This window comes from Choloepus didactylus, chromosome 13, assembly GCF_015220235.1.
Source record: "Choloepus didactylus isolate mChoDid1 chromosome 13, mChoDid1.pri, whole genome shotgun sequence".
Lineage (NCBI taxonomy): Eukaryota > Metazoa > Chordata > Mammalia > Pilosa > Megalonychidae > Choloepus > Choloepus didactylus.
The window spans coordinates 79495496-79513129 of NC_051319.1; the positions used below are offsets into that span (position 1 = coordinate 79495496).

At 43.6% G+C, this 17634-nt stretch overlaps 1 protein-coding gene across 2 annotated transcripts in view; it reads left to right on the plus strand.

The window, feature by feature from the left end:
- The first annotated feature begins 6317 nt into the window (after window positions 1-6317).
- SMAD5 (SMAD family member 5) overlaps window positions 6318-17634 on the plus strand; it is a 170024-nt gene continuing 158707 nt past the window's right edge. Inside the window, exons 1-2 of one of the 2 annotated variants that reach the window (XM_037801091.1) lie at window positions 6318-6513; window positions 17230-17331. The gene's annotated coding sequence lies outside the window, so the exon portion shown is untranslated. Of the gene's footprint in view, window positions 6514-7250; window positions 7658-17229; window positions 17332-17634 lie in introns of those variants that run through there. The other variant, XM_037801089.1, reaches the window with a different exon arrangement.

A 17634-nucleotide genomic window follows, 5' to 3' on the forward strand; every position in this document is an offset into this window, starting at 1 on the left:
CAGGTCCCCGGCGGGGGGGCGTGCAAGGTGTGGAGGGCGGCGAGAAGGAACAGGCGGGACACGGTTCTTTGAGGGATGATGAAACCAAGAGAGAGAGCTTTATTAGGGGAGAGCACCAGCTTATATTGGGCGCTTAGGGGGCGGGGTAGCTGTAGAGGTCAAAGGCTTGGATTGGTTCAGAGAGGGCGCGGAGGTTGATAGACAAGGGGCGGGAGTTGTTCTGGTAACTGCGCATGCGCACTGACGGTGGGGGAGTTGCTCTGGCAATGGGGAGTGTCAGGGGCAAGATAAGGGGGTGGGGAAAAGGCGGTTCCCTCCGGCAAGCCTCCCCTAACGGTGGTATTTTGGGTGAGGAAATGGGGCCTGCCTCCGGCTCCACTTTCCCAGGCCTGGGGGGCTGTGGAGGGCGCTGTCGCCCGTGCCCACCACCCTCCCCAGGGGCTGATCAGGTCCCCCAGCCCAGGCCCGCCAAGTCGAAGCACGTAATCAGTATCCCGCATACACAGTTACAATCTTAAGGCCATAAAGTGTCCAAGGTAACACATTAGTAATTGGGTACCTTCACTGGAGGATGGCCAATGGCATCCGGAAAACCTCTGTTAGCTGGGAAGGCACGTGGCTGGCGTCTGCTCCAAAGTTCTGGTTTCAAAATGGCTTTCTCCCAGGACGTTCCTCTCTAGCAAGCTTGCTCCTCTTCAAAACGTCACTCACAGCTGCACTGAGTTCCTTCTCTTTGAGTCAGCTCATTTATATGGCTCCACTGATCAAGGCCCACCCTGAATGGGTGGGGCCATGCCTCCATGGGAATATCTCATCAGAGTCATCACCCACAGCTGGGTGGGGCACATGCCAAGCAAATCTAATCAGCACCAAAACGTCTGCCCCACAAGACTACATCAAAGATAATGTCGTTTGGGGGACACAATACCTTCAAACTGGCACACCTAGTTTCTATAAAACCCCATGCTAGGTATTTTACATTCACATTCTCATTAATTATCTTATTTTTCCCAGTTTACAGAAGGGGAAACTGAGGCTTAGAGAGGTTAAATGATGGAGGTTAAATAAGTGATGGAGCCAGAATTCTGACCCGACTTTGACTAGACTCTTAACCAGAACCTTGAGCTGCCGAGGGGAAGGTGCACAGACAGTTGCAACCCCAGAGTAGTGGTTCTCAATCCAGGCCACGTGTTAGAGCACTCTGAGGAGCTTTTAGATATCCCTATACCCGGACCTCATCACGAGAGGTTCTGATTTAATTGGTCTTAAGGGAACCTGGGCCTCAGTATTTTTAAAACCTCCCCAGGTGGTTTTAATGTTCAGAGCAAAGTCTCAAGCATTACCGTGCTTAAGAACCATCCAGGTACAGAGTTATGTGGATGGATTTCTAGGCCCCACCCTGGGAGATTGTTTCAGTTGGGCTAATTTCAGCCCAGAAATTAGCATATTTAACATATAGCCCAGCAAAGTGCTTCTCAAACTCATTAATATGAAGATTCTGATTCAGTAGATCTGGGCTAGAGCCTCAGATTCTAAAATTCTAACAAGCTTCCGGGTGGCACGATGCTGCTGATCCAGGGACCACATTTTGAGTGGCAGAGGCCCCAGGAGATTTCATAGAACTGCCCTGAGCCAGTGTTTTTCAAGGTGTAGTCTAGGGACTAGCAGCAACACCTGGGTAATTGCCAGAAATTGCGGGCCCCACTCCAGATCTATTGAATCAAACTCTGGGAGTAAAGCCCAACAATCTGTGTTTTAACAACCCCCCCACCCACCCACTCCCACCCAGTGATTCTGATGCAGGGTACAGGTTCAGAATCACCAGTGGTAGAAGCAGCCACATCTGCAGGGACAGCAGTTCAGGGCTGGCAGAGAAGGGGTGCCTGACTCTCAGAAGTCTCTGCTTTGGGCTCCAAAGGCAAAGCTCTGTTTCTCTGGGAGGCCAGCTTTGGTGGAGCAGGAAGCCTGCCACATCTGGAAGCCAGCATGAATTCTCCAGTTTCCTGACAAGGTCAGGGACAGCCATGCTGGTATCATTATGCAAATATGCAAAGAAGCAACATTTTTGAAGGAAAACCATTGACTGTGATTTTATCAGATTGGGCTTAGCCATCTCTGCAGATGTCTTACTGGTTCACCCAACAGCTGCAAGGGAGATGCAATAGAGTTTTGTTTTGTTTTCTCAATTTAGGCATCAATTTCTGAAGCTTAAAAACCCATTTCTGATTAAGCAGTGGGGTTTCTCTAGCTTGGGGAAATAAGAAATATTAGCACCTCCCTGAAAGAAAGGGGTGAGATTATCATTTTGAACATTCATTCACTCAACAGATATGCATTTCATGCTGTTATATGCCAAGCTCTGTGTGTGCTAGGAACTGGGGTGAGAGAAATGGCAATACCATTTATTGTGTTAGTTAACGGTATCTTTATAATTAGTTTTCCCATCTCACCTCTATGAGGTAGGCAATATTATTATCTGCACCCTATCCCCCCATTTTGTAGATGAATAAACTGAAGCTCAGAGAATCATCACATGCCCTGGGACGCACAGCAAGTTGTGCAGCCAGGGGTGGGGATGAGGGAGCAGGACGGCTTGTCCTGTTGCATGTGTTCCTGCAGAACTGTGGATTGAGGCCCTCGGCTAAAGATCCCATAGGGAATGGCTATTTGTGTCATGAAGAATTAGCCAGCATGTGTCTGCTAGGTTAGTCCATGCTGACTCCAAATGCCTCCACCCCACCCTATCTACACCAGTCCCAGGAGAGCTAAAGAAAGAGAAGAGCTTTTTGGCTCCAAATGTCCTTCTCTTGGGACAATTGCCATTTGGTGAATCATCTGTATCTTATTCATGCAATCACCATCTTTTCATTGGTTCCCATCCCATGCCAGGTGCAATGCCTATCACCGGTGACACAGAGGGGATAGGAAAACAAGAGATGGGTGGAGGGGACAACTTGGGTTCTCTGGTCCAACGGTCAGGCATGGCAGGATCCTGCAGTGCCTTCCTCTGTCCTGAGAAGATTCCATCCCACCAGCCTCACATCCACCCTGGAGGTCAAGCACCAGGATTCCTTCCCCTATAAGTCGCCAGATGTCCTTTTCAGAGATACCCTCCTCCATCCTGGGGGCTTCTGGCTACTAGAGGGGTACCTGGGAGAGGGGTTCTGAATGGTCCCCTTCTACACACAGAAGCTGGAATGGCTGTGCCTCTCTGAGGTGGAACCCTTGCCCCTGACAGAGGATGCTCAGTTGCAGTGGGAGCAGGAGAGAAGAGTACAGGGTCCTCGGCCACTGGGAGCAGAGATGGCCCCTTTGCACTTCGTGGAGAGCGGGCCTAGCCCTTCCGTTCCCCAGCCTCTGGCTCTGAGGACATCAAATGCAGCTCACACTTCAAGCCTGGTTCCTCTGCCTGGCCCTGCCATGGAAGCTTTTAAGAACCAGAGCACCAGCAAGATGGGTCGAGTGTGCAGCAGGCACAGTCCCTCTCCCTCCACCATCAGTCCCCCCACCCCGGAAGTCTCTTGTCATCTGAGGGATGTGTCCTTCATGGAGAAGAGAAGCTACATGAATTACCACAATGCTGTGTTCTAGACCCAAAACAAAGGGAGCATCAAACACCACACACCAAGAGCTGGCGGAAAGCAGCTAGAGCTGAGCTTGAGCAGGGGAGTGGGCTGCCTCCACTTCTCCTTTTGCCAAACACATGTGTTTTTCACCATCCAGTGGTTTCTTCCTGAGGTTCTTGCATTAAGATGGGAAGGGTTTCCAGCCATCCTCCTGAGGTTCATGTTTGGGATTCAGGTAGGCTCAAGTCAGGGAAGTCATCTCCCCATGCCCTTCTGGGTCAGGTCGCTTCTGTAGCCTAATGTGACCTCATTAGTTTTGAACATTTTCTTGCTTTCTGGCACAAGATGTCCAGACTCACCTTGTACTTTTCCTGCCCCAATCCTGGAATTGGCCATTTCTCCTTGCATGGCCTTTATCATAATAGAAAACTGGAGGAGAAGATCACTCTGCTGTGCAAGGAATGGATTGAAGGAAACTAAAAAGAAAGCAGGGAGCTCAGTTAGATGGCTACTTGATGTAAGGTGATGGAGTCAGGATTTATTTGGACCAGGTTGCAGTGGTGATGAGAAGTGACTGAGTTAAGGATATGTTTTAGAAGTAGAACCAACAGGGCTTGTTAAGTGACTGAATTTTGGGGGAGAGATAACATCCAAGTTTCTGATTTAAGCCACAAAGTGGATGGTGCTGCCATTCTCTGAGCTGGGAGGAACAGGTTTGAGGGGGTGGAGAGTGAAGGAGGGATCAAGAGTTTTGATTTATCAAGTGTCAAATATCTCTGAGACTTTGAAGGAAGGCAATCAGATATTACAGTCTGGGTCAGAGGAAAACCTGGACTTGAGATATACTTTTGGAAACCATCAGCACACAGACAGGATTTAATGCCCTGAGGCTAAATAAGATCATGGTGGGAGAAAGTGGGGATAGAGAAGAGCAGAACCCTGGGGTCCTCCAAAATTTGGAAGTCTGAGACAGGAAGAGGCAGAAAAGAAGACCTGGAAAGACTAACCAGTGAGGTGGGAGGGAAAAGAGGAGGGCAGTACAGAGGAAGCTAAGAGGAGAAAGTATGGCTCAAGTTGCTGAAATGGGAGAAGGAAAGAGAATTGATCATTGGATTTGGTCAGAGGGTGCCTTGGTAGAGCGGTAGAGAGAAAAGCCCATTTGACATTGGTTGAGAAGAAAACTGAAGGCTAAGAAATAGATTCAAGGAGATGCTTGATTGGAAGGGAGCAAGGAAATGGGATGTTATCAGTGGGGGAGATGGGTTAGAGGGAGGTGTTTTCTTGCTTGCTTTGTTGTTTTTTTTTTTGGGGGGGGGGTGGTGGATCATACTATGGCAAGTTTGTATGTTGATGGGGATAATTCAGTAGAGAAGGAGAAACTGGTGTTGGGGAGGATGTCAGAGGGCCTGGGATCTTTAGCCCCGGAGGAAGGATCACTTCTGATGGATGCCCACCCAGACGCCTCCACTGGAACTGGAAAAGAAGCAGGCAGAGAGCCAGGGAGAGGCGTAGGGGAGGTGTTGGCTTTGGTGGTATGAAAGTGAAGAAGTTCTCCCCGGTTTATATTTTCGCACTTGGAACTTAAGGCAGGGCCATCAGCCGGGGAGGAGATTTGAGGAGAGGAGGTGTGAAACAGTCACCCCAGGGTTCTTTACAAATGATTCTGATTTAACTGTATGATGAGAGGCCTGGGGAGTTGGGGAGGATGGAGGTGAAGCTCCTTCGGATCACAGCAGGAAAGGTTTAATGTTTGCTTTTATTTTGCATTAAGTGATCTATTTTCTTTATCAAAAGTTAAAAAATGCGGAATGACCAAAAAGTCAAATTTAATCTACCCCTCCTGTTTCGCTCCACGACGCCGCGCTCGCCCGCTCCGCCCATCACTGCTAAAATCTCGGCTTCCGAGGTGGGTCTAGCTCAGCAGTTCCCTCTTTCTTAGGTCTATTTCCTCTCTTGCGGAGTTCCATGTCCGCTTGTAGGTGGGGCTCCTCTTTCTGCAACAGGGCCGTTCTTCCCCAGATGGAAGCACTTCCTCCCGGGCGGTTCGCCGCCCCCAGCTCTAGATCTTGCAGTCGCTTGAGTGCAGCCGGGCCTCCGAGGCCCACCGGCCACCCGCCGGCTCTAGGCGCAGCAGGGAGCAGACTCAGGGCCTGGACTCCCACCGCCCGGGCGTGCCGAGGGGCTGTGGGCTCCTGACCCGGCCCGGGGCGCAGGCCAGAAGGGAAGGGCGTGCAGGGACCGCGGGGACCCAGGCCTGAGCAAAGGCTTCAGGACTGCGGAGTTTGCAGCGAGGCAGGTGGGGGCACCACCTGTGTGGTTTCGAAAGCGTGAAACAATGTGGCACGGTCAAAGGCACGTGAGGTGTCACCAGAGCCAAGAGGATTTCTCTCTTTGAAACCCAGATGTCTCAGGAATTGGTCATCTGAGCGGAAAGGGCAGAGAATCCGCGGCCTTTGTCCATTACCACCTCTTTGCCTTATGCGCAGTCTCTGCCTTCTTCAGTCTCAAGGATTTCCAACCTTGAGTAAGGCCCTATTCCCATATCTACATGTATCTAAAGCCCTAAAGATATGCAAATGTTGGCCCAGCAACTCCACTTAGAGGAATTTAATATGAAAAGTACTTTTACGTGTCTATGTGCCTTAACTCAGTAGGCAATTACTGAATATAAGCGCCTGCAAGGTGGCTAGATGCTGTGGATATGGTGAAGGTAGCAGCCCCTGCCTTCCTGCTGTTTAGTCTAGAGGAGAAACTTGTGGAAAGCGCTATGAAGGAAACAAGTAAGGGGTTGAGGGAGAATAAGAAGGAAGATCTATTTTTGATTGAGAGGGGAGGAGCATTCCGTGAAAGTAGAACTGCACAAGCAAGGCCCTGGAGGGAGGAATGAGCATGGAGGGCTCAAGAGGGCTCCAGAACCTGAAAGAAAAATCCCGATAGCTGATATAAGGTAAGAAGGGGGCTGGGGCTGGGGTTCTCATCAGCTGTGGTGGATCAAGCAGATCTTTATGGGCCACAGAACATGGGAAGAAAATAGTCTGTAAGGATAAAATAATAATAAATGGCAGCAATTGTTATTAACGTTCTGGAGGCCATCCTGATGTATTTAGAATGAAATCCTTACTCCACAGCGCTGCCCAAAGGTCCCCGGGCTTTGACACTGTCCTTGAGTCTCCTGCTGCTTCCTAATATTTTTTGCCGCTACGTATCTCACCCTGCAGCAGAGGCTGATCACTCTGCCCTAAAACTAGGCAGATTCCGGGCCGCGGGGAGAGTCTCTCCATACTTTCTATCACGCCGTCATATCCATTCTTTATGTAGTATTTATCCATTATTTAACCTTTAATTATGTAATTGAGCAAAATGAAAAACGGCAAAAGGCTCAGGGTGATACAATTATACGGACGAACACAATCAAAAGGCTCGGGCTGATACAATTAAAAAGACTTCAAAGCCGACTACACAAGGAAAAAGGGTCGGAAAGCGCCCGCGGGTCTCGAACCCCAGACGGGGTTGCTGACAAATGAAGTCAATCAGCCGAAGTAACCGCTTGAGCTAAAGCCGGCCCGGAAAGCGAAACGTGATAGCAACTTCTTAACTACAGTCTAGTGACGTCTAGTGGGAGGGGGTGTCACGCGTTCCACGCCCCCGAGCTGCTTGCGTCATCCGATCCTGCCCTCAGCCAGGCTCCGGGTTTGGGTCCGGCGAGGTTATCCTAACTTTCTGGTTTTTTTAAGCCGTCTACCCGCAGGCTGTCTGCCTAGTTCTGGCAGCCAGGCCCCGAGGAGTCTCCTCCTCCGGGAAGCTTTCAGGTTGCTCCCGAGCATGAGGTGATAGCCCGAGGCCCTCCATAAAATAGTCCGTGAGCAGCCTGTGAGCTTGTCAAAGGCAGTGGCCAGGTGGTTTCATCGGCCAGGCCCAGAGCTGGGCCCAGGGGACACAGAGTTAGTGCTCAGCAAATGCTCTTTGGGTGGGAAGTGAATAAATGAATGATTATCAGGGCACCTGGGCCCAGGAGAATGAGCCCAGGATGGGGCCACAGGCCCAAAACTTCAGAGCCTCCTAGCTAACATGGAACTTCCTGACAAGATAAGGTAAGGTGGCTCATTCCTCCTTTCCCCCACCTCAGATACAAATGACAATTCCCCTTACCCTCATCCTCACTTCTTTCCTTTTGGAAGAATCAGAAGCTGAGGGAGAACTGCTAGCAAAGGGACTTGGACCTCAGGGATAATATGTCCCGGTTTATTGAGCAGACACCACCGGCTGGGCTCTGGGTTAAGCACTTATCTCCTTTAATAGCTGGAACAACTCTGCAGAGGTCGGTAATATAACCCCACTTTGCAGATAAGTAAACTGAGACTCTGGGGGATTAAGTCTGAGAGATCAGGAGTTTCAAAACGTGACACAGTTCTTCAGTCTGAACTCTCAGGGAAGAGGAAGAGTTACTTGTAGTGTCTGTCTTCCTGTCTTGCTTTAAAATATTTCCAACAACCAATAAGCTGTACTAGACAGAGATCGTCCATTTTGTTTTTTGCTGTCTCTCCAGGACCTAGCAGTTTCTAGCCCATAGGAGACACTCCATAAACATTTGCTAAGTTAGCAACTGTCTGACTGAGGAAAGTAGGACACTATTATACTAGAAACATTTTCTGGCAACCTGGGTTTCAATCACCATTCCCCTACTTTCTAGCCATGTGACTTGGAGCTCTAACTCTTTGTTTTATATTCATTCTTTTATTTAAAAATAAAAATTAAAACACTGGAACTGTAAAAATTTAAACGAATACAAGCAAAGTGAAAACCACCCATGTTCTAACCTTGGCTACTAATTCAGCCTCCTCCCCAGAGATAACAGCTATTCAAAAAAAGTTTGCTGTGTCTCCTACTGTTCTTTCTGTAATTTTACATATAAAGGTAAATAAAAATATGTAGCTTTACTTTTGTTATGACAGTGTTTTTGTTTTGTTTTGTTTAATATGATGGGACTGTACTGTACGCATGGTTCTGCCCTTGCTTTGTGGGAAATTCCACAGTGTCTGGGACATCTTCCGACCACAGTGTCTGGAGATCTCTCCTTATTTACAGTGGCATCCCAAGAGTAGATGAATCAGGATTTATTTTGCCATTTCCTGATTAGGACTGGGCATTAAAGATGTTTCTGGTTTTTCACTAGTTTACAAATAGTGCTCCAATAAAGGTCTTTGCACAAGTCTCTTCATGAACACTCACAACTATTTCTCAAGGATAAATTTCCAGAAGTAAAATTGCTGGGCTGAAGACTATATGTGTTTAAAATTGCTGCCCCAAAATGGAGCTAATGATAGTATATACCTGATAAAGGCATGGGCAGTTTTGCGGAAATCATGTGCCTCATCCAGGCCAGGCACACAGTAGGCTCAGTAAACAATTACCATAATTGCCGATTGTCATTTCCCTGCCTCCATAGCCAGTCCCTTGTCTGATCAGGCCCTGGCTTTGGGGCCTGGGGCCTGGAGCCGGGGTTTAGGAACGAGAACTGGCCAGCAGAAAGGCAAGGACACAGAGGTGCATTCCAGGCGCTCCCCCTGGTGGGGAAAAGGTCCCTGGACAGTAAGGAAATCCCTGATCTTTTAAATCCTAAATGAAATCACGTTCCTTCCTGCTCAGAACCCTGAAAGATCTGCTCTCAATCCTAGAATCAAACCCAGACCCCCAGTGCTGGATGATCTGGTGGTAGCTGCCTACCTTTCCGGCCATACCCCTCTCCTCTTCCTTCGCTTTGCTGCGGCCACACTACCTTCTCATCGGTTCCTCTTTGTGGTGCCCTTCCCAGCCCATTCACTTTCTCAGACCTCTTCCCAACCTGCGATCTCACTCTTTAACATTCAGCTCATCTGCCACCTCCTCAGAAAACCCCGTCTAAAGGGCTGCCTCTCTCCTTTCCACACACCACTCCCCCTTACTTTTTGTGACATCAGCCTGTTCTTTTCCTCTAGTAATACACTAAAAATAAACCCAGATATTGCCAGTCGGGTATGTGCAGTAAGTACAGTAGAGGGCACGTGTCCTGAATACAGGGAAGCATTGTCTTTCGTCTTGCTTGTCTCCCCAGTGCCCCCACAGCACCTGGCAGTAGAAGGCACTCAATATTTGTTAAATGAATGGATGAATGGATGCATAAATGATACTAACAAGCAGGGAAATCAAGGGCTGGTAGGGAGCAAGGCAGGACACACCTCACAGAGTGTTCCCTACCCTCCCTAGATGGCCTTCCATGAGCAATAAGAAAAATCCTTATAGTTCCCTAAAGGGAAGCCTTTAGCCAGAGGCATTATCCTGAGGGCCCTGAGAGAAGGGAACTGCAGGTAGGGGTGGAAGCTCACCTGTACTTGGTGCCTCCCAAGTTTCAGGAGTTCCCACACCTTTGCTTCTCTAATCCTGCAAAGTAGATCCTATTATTTGCTGGATGAGCAAACTGAGACTCAGAGAGGCAAGGTAGGATGCACAGCTAGTGTCAGGCTCAAAGAATGAGCATGGCTCACGGGGAGAGGGATTAGAGGACAGTCTCTTTTAGTCCAACAGGAAATACAGTCACTTGCTGGCTGGCATGGTGGCATTTCTCAGTGGAGAAGTCTACACTAACTGGAATTGGGTAGTGGGCCCATCCATTCAGCACACCTTTAAAGATCATTTGTTGTGTGTCAGGCCCTTCAAAGATTAGTAAGGGTGACTGTAGCTTTCAAAAGCCTTAAAACCAAGACATGCTCTACAGGGTGTCAAGTGATATGTCTGGAGTATGTACAAGCAGGGCTGCCATACATGACCAGTTTGTGCATGGTCCAAATCTGGACATTGCCATCCAGAATGACTACAATGTGAAGTGTGCTCTCTGCAGTCATGCAGTGCACAACCTAAAGAAGCATATATGGAAGCCAACGGTGGCAAAGTAAGTAATCTGGAATTAGGGTATCAGTCTGAGGAGGAAAAAGAAAAGAGAGAAGAGATCTCAGGGAAGCACCAATATATAAAAGTCTGTGGAGAAAGGAAGAACCAGAGAGGCAGGAAGTGAAGTAGGGTGTTATAGAAGTCAACAGAGGAAGTCAAGAAGGAGGCATGGCAAACAGGGCTAAAGGCTGTGAATGGTTAAGCAGAGAAGGTCTACAAAGTGGCTGTGGCAATAAGGAGTTTGCTGGTGAGCTTGGCAGCAGCAGTGAAGATGGGAGTCAGATTCCTGTTTGTTGAGGTGTGGGTGGGATATGGCGACAGTAAGAGTGTGCATCAGTTGGCAGAAGTTGGGCTATGAAGGGAGAGAGAGAATAGGGATTTTCAGTGTCTTCAGGACTAAAGAGAGCTTTGTTTTGTTGTCGGCCCTTAATATGGGAGCCTTGAGCATGTGTAAATGCTGAAGGGTAGGAGGTAATAGCGAAGAGAAGTTAAAAACACACTAGAGAGAGGATGACCGATGGAGGAAAATTTCCAGGAGGGAGAAGGGGTGGGACTGATAGTGGGCAAGGATTCCAGGCGATGGCTAGTCAGGATTCCCAAAGCCTTCATGGAGGTTTGGGCAGTACCAGCCTTAGACGTGGGCAAGCAGACCCCATGCCCTAAGCCAGTGCTTCAAAGAGCCTCGCCTGCAACCCTTCACAGTGTGAGGAGTCTGAGGAACCAAGGGAAAGTGCACATCTGGAGCTCTTCTAGACCAGATTACTTGTAACTGGGTTGCTTAAATTATTTTCCAGAATGGCTCTGGGCCTGTTTACAGGATCTATGTGGGCCTTTTTCCCAGGACATCCTCCCAAGAACAGGCCATACCCAAGGGAAACCAATGGGTTGTTGTTAGGGATATGTGGGTAGACTTTGGACCTGCAGTCTGGGGTGTCCACACATATACATTCAAGGCCTCTCATGGCACAGAGGAGAGTCTAGGGTGGGAAGACAAGGGCCTCAGGCCTAGAGCCAGGACTAGCTTTCTCTCTACCACAATGTCTCAGCACTCAGAGGGGCCCAAGAATTCTCAATTTGAACTTGGCTTTCCAGGGCATTATAAAGGTATATTTGTCAAAGGAAAAGGATAGAACATATTTTATTTAAGTTAGTAGTTGAGTTGGATTTTTGTTTCCAGCCAGGATGGAGTATAGGAACTAGATTTATCTTCTTGCTTAAAACAACTAAAACACCCAGGCAAAATATGTAAAACAATGGTTTCAAGACACTGGACACCAGGAAACTTCCTGAGAGATGGGAAGCAAACAGGTGAGCCCTACAATTGTCCCAGCTTACTGACCTTAGAGAATGTCCAGGCCATGATGCAGGGAGGGGGCAAGCAATGTAGAGCAGAGCTGAAAGTCTGCTTAGGGACCCCAAGGCAGACAGTTTGCAGGACAGAGTATTGGAGAGGACAGACCTGCACAGAAAAAGAACCCTGAAGTGTATAGAGGGCCCCACTCAAGTATTCAACAGAATATCAGTATATGCATGTGAGAAAACTACCTGACACCAGGGAAATAACCATCCAAAAGTATTAGAGGAACAAAATCTGTTGTTCACACAGAGCAGAGAACAATGCCTATTCCCGACAGCCAGACTCCTAATTCATGAACCGTTGGGTAGAGCACTCAGAATGGCCTTGCCTCAGTAATGGAAAATAACTAGCCCTAGAATATGCATGGCTTTGGTCCCACCTAACAAATATTAGGAGCAAGACCCAAAAGTACCAAAGGGTTTCCAAGTAACTGAACTGCATCCCAGGACAAAGCTCAAGAAGATTCATAGAAATAAAAAAATATCCCAACCTAACAAGGTAAAATTCATAATGCCTGGCATTGAATCAAAGATGATAAAAAATGCAAAGAAGCAGGAAAATGCAATCCATAATGAGAAGAAAAATTAGCAACCAGAACTGATACAGATGTTATAATTAGACAAGGACATTAAAACAATTATTATAACTATATTCCATACGTTCAAAATGATAAGTAGGGTCATGGAAGATTATCTAGAAATACCCTAACAGAATTTTTAGAGATGAAAACTAAAATGTATAAAATGAAAAATACAATGGGTGGGATTAAAGGCAGAATAGCCATGGCAGAAAAAAAAATTAGTGAAGTTGAGGCATATAGTAGAAACTACCTAAAGTGAAAACACAGCAAGAAAGGAATTTTTTCAATAGGCAAAAAACAAAAAACATGTTAGTGAGCTGTTAAACAAAATCAAGCAAACTAATGTCAGGGCATATAATAATAAATTTCTTAAAACCAGTGATAAAGAGAAAGTGCTTAAAATAAGCCAATAAATAAATAAGTAGGCACATTACACACAGAAGAACAAAGATAAGGGGACAGCCCATTTCTCTATGCAAATGGTGCAAGAGAGAAGACATCTTTAACATACTGAAAGAAGAAAACAGTCAAGCTAGAAATCTATATTCAGCAAAAATATCTTTCAAAAATGAGGGCATGATCTTGAGGCTTGCTCATATGAAACTTGCTGCTGTAAAGGGGAGGTTAAGCCTACCTATACTTATGCCTAAGAGTTACTTCCAGAGAACCTCTTTTGTTGCTCAGATGTGGCCTTTGTCTCACTAAGCCCAACTCTGCAAATAAATTCACTACTCTCCCCCCTACGTGGGACATGACTTTGAGGAGTGTGAGTCTCCCTGACAATATGGGACATGACTCCCAGGATTGTGCCTGGCCCAGGCATCTTGGGATTGAGAGTGCCTTATTGACCAAAACGGGGAAAAGAAAGGTAACAAAATAAGGTTTCAGGGGCTAAGAGATTTCAGATAGAGTCGAAAAGCTATCCTGGAGGTTATTCTTATGCAAGCTTCAGCTAGATATCCCAAATGGCCATGGTAAGCCAAGCCCAAACCAACAGTATTCCAGAAAATCCTAAAGAATACCCAGGTCCCTATCTGAGACTCGATAAAAGTCTCACTCACTAAGTTTATTTTTCAGAAACTTAAAACTTCCAGATTGTTCCTATGCCAGATAAGTTCCAAAACCCAGAGGCAAACATCAACCAACTGCTTCCTCCTTCTCCATAATGTCAACACCCCTTTTCAATATGAACAAGTTAGGGTGGTCACTGCCCAGATATCCCTGAAGATGGAGATAGTGATCAAATGAGAGGGAGGAGTAGCAACAGACAAGATAGGATTTAAAAGAGATTATGACTACTGAATCATTATATAGTTTTTTTTTTTTTTTACTCTAATGTATTAGAACAGCTAGAAGGAAATAACTGAAATTGTGGAACTGTAACCCACACTATACTTTGAAATTTGCTCTCTAACCACTTGTTAAACCATACTTTGAAAGTTATCACTTTTCTGTGTACATATTATATTTCACAATAAAAAATGTTTTTTTAAAAAAACTAGGGCACACTGAAGACTTGTTCAGACATTAAAAAGCTAAAAGAATTCACCACCTATAGACCTTCAGTCTCAGAAATTTTAAAGGTAAAACCTTCAGGTTAAAGGAAAATGATACCCAATGGAAATACGGATCCATACAAACGCAGGAAAAGCACCAGAAATTGTTAACTACATAAGTAAATAGTTAAGGCATTTTTCTTATTAGTTAACTCACTTTAAAAGACAATCAATTATTTAAAAATAATAATGTATTGTAGAGTTTATAATACATGTCTTTGTAAAATTGTTTGGCAACAGTAGTATAAAGGTAGGGAGGTGAGAAATGGAAGTATACTATTGTAAGATTTGTATATCCTATGTGAAACCAACAAAGAAGATAAAATGAATTCATAAAAAAATACTCAACTAATCTAAAAGAAGTCAGAAAAGGAGAGCAAATAGAACAAAGAACAGATGGCATAAATAGAAGACAAATAGCAAGATGATAGACTTAAAAGTAAACCTATCAATAAACATATTGAATGGTATTGGCTTACACACCCCAATTAAAAAGCAAAAATTGTCAAATTTGATATAAAAACAAATCCTTACTCTATAATGCACACGAAACACTTTAAATATAAAGACACAAACAAATTAAAAATAAAGGAAAGAAAAAAGTCATACCATTATAATGCAAATCAAAAGAAAGGTAGAGTTCCTATATTAATATTAGAAAAAGTAGATTTCAGAGCAAAAAATATTACCAGGGAAAAAGATCAATTAATCATAACAATCCCAAACATTTATTTACATAATAACACAGATTCAAAGTACATGAAGCAAAAACTGACAGAACTACATGAAGAAATAGTCAAGTCCTCAATTATAGTTGAAGATTCCAATACCCCTCTCTCAGTAACTGATAGAACAAGTAGATCAAAAATCAGTAATAATATAGATGACTTGGACAATACTATGAAATAACTAGACCTAACTGACTTTTATAGAACACTCCACCTATCAACAGCAGAATACACATTCTATTCAAGTGCATTGACTGGAATATTTACCAAGATAGGCCAAATTTTGAGCCGTAAAATAAGTCTCATTCAATTTAAAAGGATTCACATCAAAGTATATTCCCTGACCACAACGGAATTAAATTAGAAATGAATAACTGCATAACATCTGGAAAATTCTTAAATCAAAAAGGGATAGTAGAAAGTATTTTGAACTGAATAAAAAGGAAAACGCAGAGTGTCAAAATTTGTGGGATGCTGTAGAAAATTAGTAGAAAATTATGGTATTAAACATCTATATTGAGTCAAGTATTTCAACTATCACCTTAGCTATAAAAAGAAGAGAAAATTAAACATAAGATGAGCAGAAAAAGGAAATATTATAATGACTAGAGCAGAAATTGATAAATGAAATAAAAAAGCCAGTAACAAAAGTCAATGAAACCAAAGACTGGCTCATTGAAAGAATTCATAAAACTGATAAACCTGTAGTCAGAATGATCAGGGAAGGAAAAAAGACATAACATGACAATATCAGGAATCAGAGAGGTGACATCACTCCAAATTCTACACATGTTAAATGGATAATAAGGGGCTATTATAAACAACTTTATGCCAATAAATTTAAAAACTTAGATAAAATGTATGATTCCTTAAAATACACAGCTCCCAAAACTCATTCAAGAAAAAAATAAATTGTCTAGCCCTATATTTATTAATTTGAATTTGTAGTTAAAAACCATCCCACTCCAGTCCTACATGGCTTCACTGGTAGGCTTCACCTACCAAACATTTAAGGAAGAAATAATACCATTTCTACACAAAATCTCCTAGAAAACTGAAGAAGGTGGAATACTTCCCAACTCACTTTATGAGGTGAGGATTGCTCTGATACTACAACCAGACAAACTCATAAGAAAACAGCAGATCAATGTATATCCCTTAAGAACATAGATACAAAAATTCTAAAGAAAATTTAGTAAATAAAATCCAATAATGTACAAAAAGGATAATACATCATGAACAGTGTGGTTTATCCCAGGAATGAAAGATTGGTTTAACATTTGAAAATCAATCAACAAAATTCACTATATTAACAAACTAAAACAGAAAAAAAAAATCATCAAAGTAATTGGTACAGAAAAGTCATTTGAAAAATCCAACACATTCCTGATAAAAGTTCTCAGCAAGTTAAGAATAGAAAAAAACTACCTCAATCTCCTAATGGGCATCTACAAAAAGCCTCTAGCTAATATGATACTCAATTGTGAAACACTAAATGCTTTCCCGCTAACATATAGAACAATGACATCTGCTCTCACCACTTTTATTTGAATGTTGCTGCAAGAAGTCAAGAAAAAGAAATAAAAGTCATTCAGTTCACAAAGGATTAAATGACACTGTTCATACTAGCAGATGATGTGTTCATCTATGTAGCAAATCCAATAAAGCTACAAAAAAAGCAACTAGAAATAATAAGTGAGTTTAGCAAGGTTGCAGGATACAAAATGAACATACATAAATCAATTATATCTCTCTACACTAACAACAAGCAACCAGAAACTGACATTTTAAAAAATAGCTTTACAGTAGCACCAAAAATTATGCAATTCTTAGGGATAGATACGATCAAAGATGTGCAAGACCCATAAATGGAAAACTACAAATCATTGCTGAGAGAAATTAAAGAAAATGTAAATGAATGGAGAAACATACCTTGTTCACAGATTGGAAGACTCACTATTGTTAAGTTGTCTATTCTCTCCAAATTGATCTGTAGATTCCAAACAATCCCAGCTGACTTTTTTGTAAAAAACTGGCAAGTTGATTCTAAATTAATATAAAAGTTAAAGTACCTAGATTAGTCAAAACAACTTTGAAAAAGAAGGACAAAATTAGAGGGCTAATGCTACCTGAATTTAAGACTACAGTAATCAATCCAAAGAGAGACCTACAAATACATAGACAACCAATTCTTGACAAAGTCACAAAGGCAATTCAGTGGAGAAAGTATAGTCTTTTCAATAAATGGGGCTGAAACAATTGGTTATCTAGATATAAAAATAAAAAATAAATGAAGTTTGAGCCATAGCTCCCACCATATTCAAAAATTAACTAAGATGGATCATAGACCTATATGTAAAACTTAAAGACCATAAAACTTCTAGGAGAAAATATTTTTCACCTTGAGTTAGGCAAATATTTCTTAGATGTGACACCAAAAGCACAATCCATAAAATAAAAAAATGTGATAGATTTTACTTCATCCAAATTAAAACCTTTGCTCTTTGATTCTGTTAAGAGAATAAGAAGACAAGCTACAGGCTGAAAAAAAACCTTGCAGATCGTATACATGATAAAGAGCTTGTATCCAGAAGATGTAAAGAACTCTCACAATTCAAAGGTAAGAAAATAAGTGGGTCAATTTTTTTGTGGGCAAAACATTTTAATAAGCGTTTCAGCAAAGATGGTATATAGATGGTATATAGGAAATATGCACATGAAAAAAAAATGCTCAGCATCATTAATCTTTAGGTAGATGCAAATTAAAACCACAGTAAGATACCAGCACACATTTATTAGAACGGCTAGAATGAGAAAGACTCACCATTCCAAGTGTTGACAAGGATGTGGAGGAACTGAAACTCTCATGCACTGCTGGAATGTAAAATGGTACAACCACTTTGGAGGAAAAGATTTTGGCAGT